The sequence below is a fragment of the Triticum aestivum genome, chromosome 7A (assembly GCF_018294505.1).
Source record: "Triticum aestivum cultivar Chinese Spring chromosome 7A, IWGSC CS RefSeq v2.1, whole genome shotgun sequence".
NCBI lineage: Eukaryota > Viridiplantae > Streptophyta > Magnoliopsida > Poales > Poaceae > Triticum > Triticum aestivum.
The window spans coordinates 569,919,005-569,934,014 of NC_057812.1; the positions used below are offsets into that span (position 1 = coordinate 569,919,005).

A 15,010-nucleotide genomic window follows, 5' to 3' on the forward strand; every position below is an offset into this window, starting at 1 on the left:
AGGATTAAATATGAGCATAAGAAAGATACTCTGTCTGTCTGGATCAACAGACAACAGCCATGGTCACTGACAAGTGACGACACGTTGCGAATGATGTGCCTTGGTCTTCTTGTCCTGGCCGCTCTCTGTTTCTTGTTCTCTTCTCTGAAGTGATGGAAACTGGAAATCGAAGTTTCATATTACCTCATGTCAGATAGTGAACAATGCCACAGGTAAAATACAAAGCTTGCGCATCACAAAAATAAGATGACCAAAATTTATTTTTTTTAATTGGCAGGGGCCGCGCGAACGCGTACCCCCTCTACCACAAATTACGATGTCCACTCTCTCAATTGGGAGATGGTAGACCAACACTCTCACCAAGTGCAATGTGAGCCATTGATCTAGGCCACGAGCCTTCTTGATCGCTTGTTGACCCCGTCCAGGTAAGTATGTTGCAATGAAGCACGTACACATCATAATATAGCCAGCTATCGTGCTCTAATCTTCCTGTGTCATCGGTGTGGTACTAAACAAAACCTGAGCGCTGCGCTGCAGCCTGCAGCAACGGCATGGGCCTATTTTTGGTGTTCTGGCATGGGCCTCTTTTTTGGACGTGTGACTTAAGTGGGCTCCTGATGGCTGGCCCGGTAGCCAAATAGTATCCCCCACAAAAATGTTTTGTGATTCTGAAAAAAACAAACAAATATGTTTTGTATTTATCCGTGGCTCTTTTGGATTCGAAAAAATAATAATATCCATGGCCCTTTTTGTTTGTCACTCCCCCAAGAGCTATCTTTATACCATATACTTCAAAAAGGTTCCGGAAATTAACTAGTGCTTGACATCTGACCTTAGATTTTTTTTTCCTTAACAAATAATAATGCTGTAGTCTATTGGATTTAGACATTTTCACAGGCTATATTATTCCATCTACCGACGAAAGTTTCAGCCGTCGGCGATGCTTTTGGGCCCCTCTCTCCCTTCAAAGAACATAGTCATTCCTTCACGGTTGGCACCCTCGGCCTCAGCCCTCAATAAGAAAAGAAAGAACAAGTGATGCCAAGTTCTTTAATTTATCTGTTGATAAGCCATGTCGATCCAGACTTCCTAGTCGAGATCGATAGCAGAACTTGAGAGAGATAAACAAACACCTGATATCAGAGGTGACCTGAGCTCTCATGCGAGGCATCAATCAGGCATATGACACGAGGAAGGATATGACTGATAATGGCCGTTTGCCGGTTCTTTATTCGTCGGCAACGTGTGACTCATCGCCATCATCATTCCTGCCCCTCGCGGAATCAAAGAACTAGAGGCTGAAAGCGACATGATAGTAGCTTAGTTGGAGCGATTTTCTAACTGAATTTCAAGCGAACCCCGGTAGTTGCAGTTAATCTCCGGTGCTCTCTGGTTCACTGCTTACTGCTTGCCACTCCAACCTAACAAGGAGATTCCTTGCAAAAGAAAAATAAACTAACCAGGAGATGCATTTGTTTCGGTGTTGTCAGGATAATTGATATGTAAACACATTTTCAGGATTATTTATTTTGTATTTTTCTTTTTCATTACGCCAAGAGGTACTAATGATTGTTCATCAGATTAAGCCACTCTCCTATTTGCCTCCGCAGAGCAAATGTATGGGTATCTTAATTTGCAAGGGGCCGGAAAATGGTTTTGGCTCGTATTTCGCATTGGACATGTTCCGTTTTCTTTCCCAGTAATGCTCTAATCAGTTGGCTTTGGAAAATTCTGACACCTATTTTCGACTACTCAATTCCCAATTGTTGCCAAGTTTCATCCCCTATTTCTTCAGAATGTTTTTGGCTCTTTCCACTTTAAAAAAGAGAGCCATCTTTCACACATCCGGTGATAAAAACAAATCTTGCCTGGACACAAACTGAAGCGCGATTACATGATCACATTGTGTCCCTTCAGGAATCAAAGAAGCGTCTGAAAATGGTGATTGAAATTTAAGTGCTGGATCAACAACCGCGGTAAGCGACAACACGTCCCTACTCATCCCGGATACAAAATCATTAACGTGCAGATCCATACGACAAAGTATCTTTTTCAGCTGATCTGGTCGCTTTCTGATTATGCATGAGGGTGACGAAAACTGAAAGTTGCACATTTCCATCCTAGTACCGACTCAGCCAAATACTTCCATGAACATAACAAAGGATCAAATAAAAAATTCACAAGCAAACCAAAGAAAATACCAAGGAAAATTATCAAGATAAAATCAAAAGTTCAAAACTGAATGGCTAAAATTTATTGTTTTAAATTTGACAAGGGCCGCGCGAACACGTACCCCCTCTACCACAAATTACGACGTCCATTCTCCCGCTTGGGGAGATGGTAGACCAACGCACTCACCAAGTGCAATGTGAGCCATTGATCTAGGCCACGAGCCTTATTGATCGCTCGTCGACCCCGTCCAGGTAAGTACCTTGCAACGAAGCACCTAGCCATCATGATATAGCCAGCTCTCCTACTCTAATCTTCCTGTTTTGTCGAGGTGGTACTCAACTAAACAACAGCGCTGCGTAGTTATGTGTTGTTTGGACGTGGGCTTGTTTCGCGTGGAGTTTTGTCACTAAATGGGCTCGGGATGGCTAGGCCCAGTAATGATAATACGAACATAAAATTCGATGTTCACTTAAAAAAAACCTACTTCTAAAAAAAACTTTTAAAAAAACCTGTAAGATTGCTCACTGTTTTGCACTTGCCAAACGTAAAGATCCAATACGGGGTTCCATATCTATTTTGCTGTTCTGCCTCCAAGAGCTGTACCATACGTGATACCTGAGCTCTCAAAAGGGCAAGGAAACGGCGATGACCTGTGCTTGTAGTTAACCGTAGCTTTTCGTCTCCCAGTAATGCTCTAGTCTACTGCATTCAGAAACTTCCGCAGGCTAACCTGAGTTTTTCAGGCTCCATAATCTGATTACACTATTCCAGTTATCGCCGAAGTTTTGGTCCTTTGCGACTTTTTGGGCTCGTCTTCCCCTTCAAAGAAGTAGCCATTTCTTCTTCACGGTCGACGCCCCCACTGTCGCAGGGAAAAGAAAAAAACAAGTGATGTCAAGTTGTTTTTTTATGATATGAGCTATGTCGGCCCAGACTTCCTAGTCAAGTGTGATAGAAGAACCATAGAGACTAGTAAGCTTGCACGTGCAACACACGTCTGGACTGAAAGCATGTTATACAATGAAACATAATTTTTTTTATCATAATTTCATTTCAAAAATACATATTTCTAATTCCCAAGTCATAAAGATAGGATCTATTTTATTGACAGGATTTATCACTACTTTAGCTACTTTAGCAGCTTGACCAATTACACGGAATTCGTGATTATTCTATTTCCTGATGCTCGCTATGTATAGTGGTCAAATAGGATTATTTTCTTTGCGAGACCTTTTACTATTTTTTATCATGTGGGAGTTAGAATTAATTCTTGTTTACTTACTTTTATCCGAGTGAAGCGGCCCCAGGTGTAAGAATGCCCAGATATCATGTGGGAATTGACAGGATTTATCGCTTCACTCGCAGCAAACCATCAGGTTGCATCGATATCATATCTTTATCACCAAAATAAAACATGAATCATGCTACTCATTACCTACAAGTCCTGATCAATGTAGTTCAATGGCCAGCCCTTTCCCCTGCGGTTGTACCAAGCGACGGCCCATACATACTCGTCGACGGAGCCGCTTCGCCCAACTCACAACAGCTGTCGTCGGCTCGCTCATCTCCCTCACAGAACGGCATCGCTTCGCTCGCAGCAAACCATCAGGCTGCATCGATATCATATCTTTATCACCAAAATAAGACATGAATCATATGCTACTCATTACCTACAGGTCCTGACCAATGTAGTTCAATGGCCATCCCTTCCCCCTGCGACTGTACCAAGTGACGGCCCATACATACCCGTCGACGGAGCCGCTTCGCCCGACTCACAACAGTTGTCGTCGGCCCGCTCGCCTCCCTCATAGAACGGCATCGCTTCGCTCGTAGCAAACCATCAGGCTGCATCGATATCATATCTTTATCACCAAAATAAGACATGAATCAACTCATTACCTACAGGTCTGACCAATGTAGTTCATGCCATTCCCCCTGCGGCTGTACCAAGCGACGGCCCATACATATCCGTCGACGGACAATGCGGATGCCCGAGCCAGTGCAACAAGAATAACACTTATTACGTGGAGATCCGGACCAATGTAGTTCATTTGACAACATTTAGTGTTCATTCTTCCATGGTCAGGTCCTGACCAATGGAGGTATAAATTTTTTTTTTGCAATCTATCCATTTTAAATAGCATGCCTCTCCTACAACTTTCAGAAAACGTACTGGCATGTCCTATGCCTAGATAATGGCCATTCCAGGTCCACAAACTAATTAAAAAATACAGGTAGCCGTTTGAGATTGCAAGTCTAATAGTAGCTCTTAGATGACAAATAACAAAATCTAATAGTGACCAGGATGGGCATCCCATCGTGTCTCTAATTTGGGGTTGTACTTGGCACCTTTTTTTGTATGAATTTAGTCGGTTCACTCAAATTTTCATCTAAGCTCAATAAAACTGAGCCATGCATAGCTAGTCTTTCCACGGCCAATAGCAGCTTTACACAAAAATAGCTCATCATGAACCGGCAAAAGCATCAGCTACGCGATGCATGTGAAATCGCATCCCAAGTCCTAAAGGTATATGGCTATTGAATATCAAGAAACAAGCTAGAAAGCAGCAAGGCAATGAAAATGGATGGATTCCATGGCAGCATGATCTCTGTGCCCTCCTATCATAGTGAATCTTAATTAGGGCAGGGAGAAACTGCCGAGTTGCCTTCTTTGGTTCCCGTGTATAGACACCTGCAGCATATAACTTTTTGTAGCAAAATGTAAAATATTAACACTGTTCCAAATGAATTTGCATAGGCCCTACGAAAAAAAGTATAGTCGTGAACCATGGTGCATATATATAACAATGTCTGAATTAAGATGATGAGCATTACAACAGGGGGAGGTAATTGACCTTAAATCACTTACATATGAATATGTATACTCTAAATGTAGGCCTTGGCTGAGAAGCAAGACAGATCTGGACATTCAGTAAGTAAAGCCACAAACTTATCCACCTCTTCATCCCTGAAACAACATATTTCTATAAGATAGTATATCTGTATATGCACTGAACAAAGCCCGCATGTTGGAATAGAATAATGCTCATGAATGTAATCAAATGAACTAAGAATTTGCTAATATGTCTAGCAGGACACATCGCTCATCCTCGTTCCTCCTCGGCACAATTGCATTCCATAGTATGGTTATACATATCCTCAAACATGTAGGAACTAATATTTGTCTTTCTCACGTGCATGAAGAAATAGTTACATTTACGTGCTAGAAAACTAATTGGATGAGAAGTACATATGTCGCTCATTGTTGTTCTTGTATAAAAACAGTACGAAAATGGGATCATAAACTCACCAATCCTTGTTGTCTCTCTTTATTTACAGAGCATTTAACCTCTGCCTCACACAACGTATATATGTCTCAGCATTCGGCATGTACCTTTTGTCAATGTCAACATACTCAAATACGACATCTTCACCAAGTTCCAATGTAACAGGCTGTCAAGAAAAAAGATGCAATACCAAAGGTGAGAATGGCAGTCTATTAGCCAATATATTCTACTGTAATAATTAGTCTAAAGGAGAAAAGATGCACGATATGTGATAAATTAGTACAAATATAAATAAAATTATAGAAATGTGGAACAAACCTTGACCCTAGGAGTTGCAGCAACTATAATCCTTTTACCAGTTTCATAGCTCCAAATTAATGCAACCTAATAGTTTATCCATCCCTTCACCTGGTGACCTCTTGGACTTAAATAGAGATGATTTCTGAAACAAAATGTGAGATGTTTACTCTGGGCCTCACCCAAACACACTTATGTACTTTGTTTTGGAAAATATGTATTCAAATAGCTTGCATAGAAAATGGTGTCAAGAAAGAGCCAACTTAATCAAATGGCCTTGCTACATATAATCGATAACCTTCAAGCTATTTCGAAGTCCATATTTCTTTTATCAAAAACCATAATAAAGTTCTTGTGTCATAACAAATAACCTGCTGGTCAGGATGCAGAACCTGAATGTTTTTTCCATCTGCATAACACATTGCAGTTTATGAGAAACCGCAAAAAATCATATCGCCCAAGAGAGGCAACCTACAAACACACATCAATTACATTGTCCGAAATAAATATTTCTAGCATCAATTGAAACCATGTTTGAACTATAAATGAGTAATGTATGTAGTTAGTGACATACAACGATCCAGCCACTAAAGTTTGTGCTCTTGAGCACCTGCACAGGCACGAAATAAGTAATCATAGGAGAGGGAAATCACTAATGAACATTGCAAGTTTGCAACTAATTTGTAGAGTGTGGTTAATCACAGTCGACCGGACAGAGAAGAAAGCACACATGATCCTACGTACCGCTGAACACCCTCCCGATTATGCACTCCAATGGACTATTGTTCGCGTCATCAATCTGCACAAATTTGCAAGATGAACTTGGATAATGCATTTCAAGTATGAACTGCTAGCTAGGAGAAAACTGAATGTGGAGCACCTGATGAGGGTGACGATGCGCTTGGAGGTGGGAGCGATGCACTGGCCATGGTCGTCAAGGACGAAGCCAGCGGGTGGCTTGGGCATGGCGTCGCCCGACCATGTCCCCCCCAGCGAACCTCCCCCCCCCAGCCTCCTTGTTGTCATAGTCCCTATACCCTGCCTCATCGTCAAAATTCTCATCCATCCGCAGAGCGTCGGGCGAGCGGGCCATGCCTGCCGGCGGCGCGCGTCTGGATTGCTCCCTGGACGGCGGCCGCTCGGCTAAGCCTCTCGGCGGCCCGCGCCCTTGGTGGTGGCGACTGGGTACGCCAGTAGGGCCTTCCCTCCCTGGCGTACCTTGTTCTTCGTCGTCGTCATCGTGGAGCCTGGGCGGCAGCCCATGCTGGCGGGTCTGCGGAGGAGGGCCGCGGTTCCTGGGTGGCAGCCTGGACGACCGCTGCTGCCTCGGCGGTGCAGTCACTCGGACGGAGACACACCTCCCGCAACCCACTCTTAAGCAGATTAAGCCTCGTCCCAGCGGAGAATCGGCTGGCGATGAGACCGTGGGCCACGCTTAAGCAGATGCGAGCGCTCATAGGGGTGTGGCGATGGCATGGGGCGGTGGCGGGGCGGCGGAGTGGAGGAGCGGTGATCGATGACCCTCCAAGCGGTTGGCGGCAGCAATAGAGAAGGGATGGCATGTGGATCGTGGCATCGTGCTCATGTATTCTAGGACGACGAAGGGGTACAGATGGATTAGCATGGGATCGGTGGGTTAGTGGAAACGTGGAGTGGCATTGGTGGGTAATTAAAGTGTAAAACACGTTTGATAGATTGGAGCCATTTGGACCATCAGATTGCAAGTTTCAACGGATAGGATGATTTGGTTCTCCGTCCTCTCGTGCTTTTATAAGGGTAGTAGATAAACAAACACCTGATGGCTTTTAAGGTGAGCTGGGCTCTCATCAACCCAAAGATCAATAGGAAATGACAATAGCTAGCTTGTCGATTCTTTACTTGTGAGCAACATGTGACTCATCATCACCGTCATCGTGGTTCATGGATTTCCGCCCCTTCAGGGATCAAAGAAGCATCTACCCCTCCTGCTCCTATCAGCGGCCAAAGATGACGACAAGTAGAAGAAAACAAGGTGCGTACTACGTGCGCTGCCTACCTGGGATCAACCGACGGCGCGCGTTGGATCTACAATAGAACCTCGCGTCAGATCGAAACGGCAAGGTTTTCTGGCTCAACTGGTCGCTTTCTGGTTCTCCGCTTAGCGCCGGCCACCGAAGCGCGGGCTAGATACTACTAGATCGGATCCCACAGGTGGATTAAAAGAATGGGGTGGTTGCAGAGGGGTCACATGAATGTATGATTGGACTGATTAGCGGTGATCAGATCACCGATCACGGGGTGTGCCGCGCGCGTTCTTTGCCGCGTCGATCGCATGAATGATTGCACTCGGTGATCGGCGGTGATCAGAGCAGTGATCACCCGATCGGTTCGCCGATACTGTTGGTGATCGATCGGCATGAAAGCGTTGCGCGCGCACCAAGATTAAGTGTAGCACCTAGGGTTGCGGTGATCCTCGCCAGGTGGCAGTAATCTCGTTAGCAGCTGCTGATGGATGATGATAAACCGAGTATCTGGGATAAACCGAGTGCCACCGGTGGATCCCAAGAATATAATTCTATGAGAATGATCACGGGCAGAAAAAAAAAGTGAGAGTGATCACAAACAAATGATTGATTTTGTGAACGTCTGCATCTATGCTGTGCTTATAAAATAATCTTTCAAAATAATTTTGTAATTGAGATAAATTGTGATGTGATAGACTACACTGGGAAAATTTGACCAAAACTGAGGAGAAAAAATGAAGAGAAATTATTGTTTCATCTATACTGCATTTCTTATTTCTTTTACTTCTTACCAGCACAGGTCCTATTTCTTGTTCTCATAGTGTAAACTGAATCTGCTTGCGAATTTGTACTGAATTTTTTTCATAAAATTCCAATCATGAAAATGGAATGACATAGTATCAAAAAATGTCTTATATTATGGGACGAAGGGAGTACACATCAATGCATTCCCAAATTTAAATCCTCTAGAAATCCTATAGATTCATTCGAACTATAAGAAGCCTCAAAGACACGAGATGCGAACTAAACAGAAGGTGCAACTGTTACATGAGATTGTTGGGATTCAAAATGTAGGATTGCACTATCTCGTACTCCCTCCGGTCCTTTTTAGTCTGCATATAAATTTTATTTGAAGTCAAAATATCTCTACTTTGACTAAACTTATAGAAAATAGTATCAACATTCACAATGTCAAATTAATATTTTTAGATTCATTATGAAATGTAGTTTCATAGTACGCATGTTTGGTATTGTAGATGTTGATGTTTTGTAATATAAATTTGGTCAAATTTTGCAAAGTTTGACTTGACAGAAATCTAATACGCGAAGTAAAAAGGACCGAAGGGAGTAGGATCTGTTCCTCTCTTTTTCACTAATGAGAAAAATATTCCCACCATCCCAAACAAGGCCTAAGATCAACTTTAGAAGATTCGTCGTATGGCCTTGGTTGGCATAATAACCGTCATTATGATTATTTTGACTGAAAACGCCACCCCAACAAAGCAGACATCTAGCTCTCAACCTGCATAAATTATGGAGTGCAGGGCCGTCGATGAGGGTGGCCAAGGTGGGCGACCACACAGGCCCCCCTAAAAAATTGGGGCCCTCGAAATCATTAATTTCACGTTAATTATATTGCATGTCAGGCACTGTCTCATCAGCCAAATGATTTATTTCCTTCTCTACGCACCCCTGCATGCATGGGATATCTTAGGCTGGTCACAATGGGTAAGAACATAAGCTAGTAACTTCACACTTCCCTAGACTATGTTACTACCTCTATAGTGGGTAGGAACATCTGTGTAGTGTCATGCAATAATGTATTTATTAGGTTATAGACTCATTGTTTCTTGGAGTGTGTGATGTTCCGGTAACTTAGCTAGTTACCACAAACACCTTTCTCTTCATTAAATACGTGCCACATAAGCAAAGTTGTATTGGAGTGTGTGATGTTACTCCTAAGTTCCTCCCCACTGTGACCAGCCTTACCTGTATTATCTCCCTGCATGCGCAGGATTCGTTTCCATCTCTTTCTCTTTCTCCCAAGCAACGTAGTACTACTAGCCATTTATTTCCGGATCTTCCGGCGCTTTAATTAAGGAAATCACCATGCAGATCGCTCTATTCGTGGGGCCATTTTCCTTACCGTATACTCTCAGTGAAAAATGCTTAATATTTTCGAATTCCCAAAAAATTAATACACACCTAATAACATGAAACAAAGAGAGTATGAATTTTTGAAATTGTAAGGCCCTGTTTTATATTCAATGATCATACAATGCAAATGTACAACCTGGATTACTCCACGTGACACGATTCATGACAGCTGATATATGTGACGACGGCACATATTACACGAACTGATAGCCAAACCATACCATAAAGATTTTTTACCACTTCGGGGCCCCAAATTTCTGGAGACGGCCCTGATGAAGTGTGCTTCATATACGCGCCGTGATACTCCATATTTAGAGGCTGGGGCGTGTCATTCGTCAACCGCTCGTGCGCGGGGGAAGATTCAACCTGGCCTTTTCCTTCCACACAAACCTATCAATGAAGATGACATTCGTATGGGCGCCGCTTCCACCACACTCACCCTCTGACCCACCCTGCCATCCTCCGCTCTCTATCCCTCCATCCTTGTCGCCGGCACAATCACCACCATTGACCATGTCGGTGCGGCCGCGCTCTCTCCACGGACTTTCGGTTGTTCAACTCCTAGTTGTTTCATTGAATCCATTTTGTAGATCCAAGTTAAAATCCTAGTGTAAACGGATGTTCAAATCTATTATTAAAAAACTTCCATGTTGAAAAATAAATTTGAGTTGGTGCCTGAATGACAAGTGGGACGCACATGTAATAAAACATATGGATGCGGCGTTATGGCGAATCTGTATTTGCGCACATTTTTCACGGCCTCCATATATCCATATGACGCGCGCTTCATATCCCATATGACGATAATCGATACAACGAACGGCTAGAGCTGCCCTTAGTAGAAGTATTCTTCGTGCGCATGTAGGCCACTGATGGGGTTGTGTACCTAGGGTAGGATCATGGACCTGATCCAAGTAACTTACCCTAGGACATCCTTAGAAGAGGTCGCCTTCCAGTCGATCAACGAGGATTCACTCGACTGGCCTGAAGGACTCGACCACGAAGACTCACTCGACCACCAGGAGGTCAAGAGGCACTCTGCACTGCAACGGCCTGTAATCAAGTAGACTTTATGATAGTAAAGGCACTTTATGTGGGGCGTTACCAGTAACGCCCCAGACTTAACTCACCTTAAACCCTCTCCTGCGTGGGCTGGCTAGGGTCCTGGCGCACTCTATATAAGCCACCCTCCTCCACAGGCAGAAGGGTTCGGCACCTTGTAATTCATACATTCATAATCCACTCGACCGCCTCCGGGCTCCGAGACGTAGGGCTGTTACTTCTTCCGAGAAGGGCCTGAACTCGTACATCCTTTGTGCTTACAACCTCTCCATAGCTAGGACCTTGCCTCTCCGTACCTACCCCCCACTCTACTGTCAGGCTTAGAACCACGACAGTTGGCGCCCACCGTGGGGCCGGTGTTTTAGCGATTTTGTGGAGAAGTTGCGATTCTTCCGATTACTCTCATCATGGTGTCTGTTGGAGTTTTGGTCAAGGGTCAAGAGATCCGTCTCGGCACCCTCACCTTCATCGCCGACGACTCCGCATGGCTCCAGGAGGCTCCACTCGACGTAGACGCGCTCCCCGTCCGCGGTGCGACGCATTTTCGCGCATGTGTCCGCGGCGTTCTGCTGCGGCAACCGTCGACCCAGTATCGGTCGGCTCCTCCATCATCCACCCTCCCGGTCTCCCGCCAGCGCAAGCGCTCAGGCCGGTCGAGGCTTCAGCGATGGGTGAGTCACGCAGTGGCTCGCCAATCGGCCACTACACAAGTTGCGGCAATCGAGCCCAACGAATCTCTCTACGGCTTGTTCGATCAGTCGACTGGCTCCGGAGAGACTGCATCCGAGTGCGGAAGCAGTGATCCAGCGGCGGAAATCTTGATGGTCGACGGGCCCCACAGCCCTCCTGGCTTCGCCCGTGGTGGTGGAGCAGGTGACGGCGGCGACCCTGCACGAGACTACGAAGAATACCAGCCCGAGCCACTCGACTCTCTGCAAAGAGAAGAGCTTCGCCGCAGGAACGAGGATCCCCTGCGTATTCCCATCGCAGGAGAAACCCCCGAGGCTCGTGCCTTGGAGGAGGCGCGTCTGGCCAATTTGGCCGAGCGCACTCGACTGGAGAACCTTCAGCGAGCACTCGACGAGCGCGCGCGGCAACGAGTTCCCGACACCAGTCGACGTCAATTCTTCCCGCCGACTCAGGTATATCGAACCCCAATTCAGAATTTAGCAGCTGCGACCCGTATAGCAGAGTCCATTCAGCCTTCGCAGTCAGAAGCTGGCAGAGGTTTGCTGCAAATCAGGGATCTGCTCCGGGCAGCAGGAGATCAGAATTCAGCCGTGTCTCAGTCGCGCAACAGAATTCACAGTCGATCTGTCACTGTGAATACGGTTCAGTCGGCTCACAGCCCCAAATCGCCTCCGCGGCGCGAAGGGCGTGAGAATCGGCGAGATCAATATGGCGACAGACTCGACCGAGATGATAGGCGTCGAGTGCCCTATTCCCCTCCGAGGGGTGGGTCTTACGCTCCTCGGCAGCCAGATGATAGGCGTCAGTACAGTACAGGGCGTAGGGTTCCAGTTGACCCCAGAGAGCCAGGCTTCGACGCGCGATCCATTATCGTGCAAGGGTTGGTCGACCGGAACAGAGCCCATCGAGGCGCACTCGACAGAGGTGTACCCACGAGCAGTCGAGTACATGTTTCTGGTCCTGAATGTTTCAACAGAGCTATCAGAGCCGCAGTTATCCCCCCCCCCCAATTTCAGGTTGGCAACAGGAGTCAGCAAGTTCACTGGTGAGTCTAAGCCTGAAACTTGGCTTGAAGACTACCGAGTGGCAGTTCAGATCGGTGGTGGGAACGACGAGGTGGCCATGAAGCATTTGCCCCTCATGTTGGAAGGTTCTGCCAGGTCATGGTTGACTCAATTACCTCCTAGCAGCATTTACACTTGGGAAGATCTGTCCCGAGTGTTCGTCAGAACGTTTGAAGGGACTTGCAAGCGACCAGCGGGATTGACAGAGTTGCAAGTCTGCGTGCAGAAAACTAATGAGACTCTCAGAGAGTATATTCAGAGGTGGATCACTTTGCACCACACTGTGGAAAATGTCTCTGATCATCAGGCAGTATGCGCCTTCAAAGACGGCGTCAAGAACAGAGAACTGAGTTTGAAATTTGGTCGAACCGGTGACATGACCTTGAGTCGGATGATGGAGATTGCTACCAAGTACGCCAACGGCGAAGAAGAAGACCGACTCCGAAGCGGCAAGCACAAGCCGAGTCAGTCGGAAAAAGGAAACACCAGTCGGAAACAGAAGCGGAAGGCTGAACCGGCAGCTCCTGGAGAGGCTCTGGCCGTGACTCAAGGAAAGTTTAAGGGGAAACCAAAAGGATCCTGGAACCCCAAGAAGGTAAAGGATAAAGAAGGGAACGACGTGATGGATATGCCGTGTCACATTCACACGAAGAAAGATGAAGAGGGGAATATCATTTACCCAAAGCACACCACTCGCCAATGTCGACTCCTGATCCAGCAGTTTCAGGGAAAACAGTCTAAGGACAAGGAGAAGGAGTCGGACAAGGCCGAAGACAAAGAGGACAGTGAGGGAGGATATCCGCATATCAACTCCACTTTGATGATCTTTGCAGATGTGGAAAGCAGAAGTCGACTGAAAGTGATTAACCGAGAGGTGAACATGGTTGCCCCAGCAAAGGCAAATTATCTGAAGTGGTCTCAAACACCCATCACATTCGACCAATCTGATCACCCGACTCATATTGCCACCCCCGGGAGGCAAGCTTTGGTGGTCGATCCAGTTGTCGAAGGCACTCGACTGACAAAGGTGCTGATGGATGGTGGAAGTGGGCTGAACTTATTGTATGCAGACACATTGAAAGGTATGGGCATTCCGATGTCCCGACTGAGCACTAGTAACATGAGCTTCCATGGAGTTATACCAGGGAAGAAGGCCGAGTCACTCGGCCAGATAGCTTTGGACGTAGTGTTTGGTGATTCGAAGCATTTTCGCAAAGAAAAGTTGACGTTTGAGGTCGTGGATTTTCAAAGTGCATATCATGCCATTTTGGGGAGACCAGCCTATGCACGGTTCATGGCTCGACCATGTTACGTGTACCTCAAATTGAAGATGCCCGGTCCCAAAGGTGTGATCACTGTCACCGGTGATAGGAAAAAGGCAGAGGAGTGCTTTCAGAAGGGCTCCAAGATTGCCGATTCCCAAGTGACAGCGGTCGAGTTCGAAGAATACAAGCAAAACGCGGATCCGAGTGACTTGCTGCGATCCAAGAAGCCCGCCACAGGGTCTGCATTCCAGTCGTCCGGTGAGACGAAGCCTGTTCACATTCACCCAACCGACCCTGAAGCAGCTCCGACCCGCATCTCCACAACACTCGACCCAAAATAGGAAGAAGCGCTCATCCAGTTCCTCCGCGAGAACTGGGACATTTTTGCATGGAAGCCCGCTGACATGCCAGGTGTTCCCAGGGGACTGGCTGAGCATCGCCTAAGAGTCGACTCATCTGCAAAACCAGTCAAAGAGCATCTTCGGCGGTCCGCCGTCCAGAAGAGAAAGGCCATCGGTGAAGAAGTGGCTCGACTGTTGGCGGCAGGATTTATCCGAGAGATATACCACTCCGAGTGGCTCGCTAATGTCGTCATGGTTCCTAAGAAGGACAAGTCGCTCCGAATGTGCATTGATTTCAAGCACATCAACCGGGCCTGCCCGAAAGATCACTTTCCTCTCCCTCGCATAGATCAAATTGTTGACTCGACCGCGGGATGCGAGAGGTTGTCTTTTTTAGATGCTTACTCCGGGTACCACCAGATCCGTCTGTACGGGCCCGATGAGGTAAAAACAGCTTTCATCACTCCATTCGGGTGCTTCTGCTATATCACCATGCCATTCGGCCTCAAGAATGCCGGAGCCACATTTATGCGAATGATTCAGAAGTGTCTACTCACCCAAATCAGTCGGAATGTGGAAGCTTATATGGATGATATTGTTGTCAAGTCACGAAAAGGTTCCGACCTGCTTGCTGACCTCGCCGAAACATTTGCCAACCTCAGAAGGTATGAT

At 46.3% G+C, this 15,010-nt stretch overlaps 2 non-coding genes and 1 pseudogene across 2 annotated transcripts; all 3 read right to left on the reverse strand.

Annotated features, from left to right (window-relative positions):
- Positions 1-273: 273 nt before the first annotated feature.
- LOC123155280 (U1 spliceosomal RNA) lies at positions 274-433 on the reverse strand. Its single transcript, XR_006477331.1, has one exon. It is a non-coding gene; the product is annotated as a U1 spliceosomal RNA (small nuclear RNA).
- A 1,838-nt stretch (positions 434-2,271) lies between these two features.
- Positions 2,272-2,431, reverse strand: LOC123155278 (U1 spliceosomal RNA). Its single transcript, XR_006477329.1, has one exon. It is a non-coding gene; the product is annotated as a U1 spliceosomal RNA (small nuclear RNA).
- A 2,627-nt stretch (positions 2,432-5,058) lies between these two features.
- LOC123153494 (uncharacterized) lies at positions 5,059-10,431 on the reverse strand (annotated as a pseudogene).
- Between the last annotated feature and the right edge of the window lie 4,579 nt (positions 10,432-15,010).